Source organism: Nanorana parkeri, unplaced genomic scaffold (genome assembly GCF_000935625.1).
Source record: "Nanorana parkeri isolate BGI_ZX_2015 unplaced genomic scaffold, ASM93562v1 scaffold89, whole genome shotgun sequence".
In the NCBI taxonomy this organism is placed as follows: Eukaryota; Metazoa; Chordata; class Amphibia; order Anura; family Dicroglossidae; genus Nanorana; species Nanorana parkeri.
Window position 1 is genome coordinate 758,456 of NW_017306357.1, and position 968 is coordinate 759,423.

Below are 968 nucleotides of genomic sequence, written 5' to 3' on the forward strand. Positions count from 1 at the left end.
AATTCACATAAAAGCAACAATATTTATCAACTTAGATTAATACTTAGCAATTTAAAATTTGTAAATTCAATGTACATAGACTATATTTTTACCATTTTCAAGTTTAAAATAATTGTCCATGTAACGAGATGTTCGCCATTATTCGTGTAAACTTAGATAGCTTGCCAATTAATTTTTGAAGGTAAATTATAAACTTTGCTAAAATTTTACAGAAAGATAGATAGATAGATAGAGAGAGAGAGAGAGAGAGAGAGAGAGAGAGAGAGAGAGAGAGAGAGACAGAGATCATCAAACAAATTGTATTATTATAATACAGGATTTATGTAGCGCCAACAGTTTGCGCTGCTCTTTACATACAATATATAAACAAGACATTACAATCACAATACAATTCAAGACAAGATGGTAATGTTGTTATCATTTATTTCATTATAATATAATATACAGAGAGGGGTCGTTGTGGGTCCTCTGGATCGTGCGAAGTTCCCGCTGCCCGGTGGAAGTATCACAAAATACACGTCGATAGATATTGTCAAAGCACAGACCAAGGAATATTTCATTTATATACCCCTATTATTGCACACACGATAATGTGAACTCTCATTTGGTGTCTTGTTGTCCGATAACAAAGTAATGTATGAATCCTAGTGGAAGAGTTACCAAAACCATATGTATCAATCAAGTCAGGAAAATCCGCATGGAGACATGGAGTGGATATTTATTTTATTGTATTTTTTTAAACCGAATCGTTTATTTCAATATAGCGAGATCATTGAGGACATATACCATATATTTATGTATTATGAAACCTGCTCAAAGCCATGACATATCAAAAGCAGTCTGAATTTCTAAGGATCGCATACCTTGCTAATGCTATACAGTATAATGATGACAATAATAATACAGACTAAATTCTAATTCTGAGGAGCATATATATAGATATCTATCTATATATATATAGATAGATA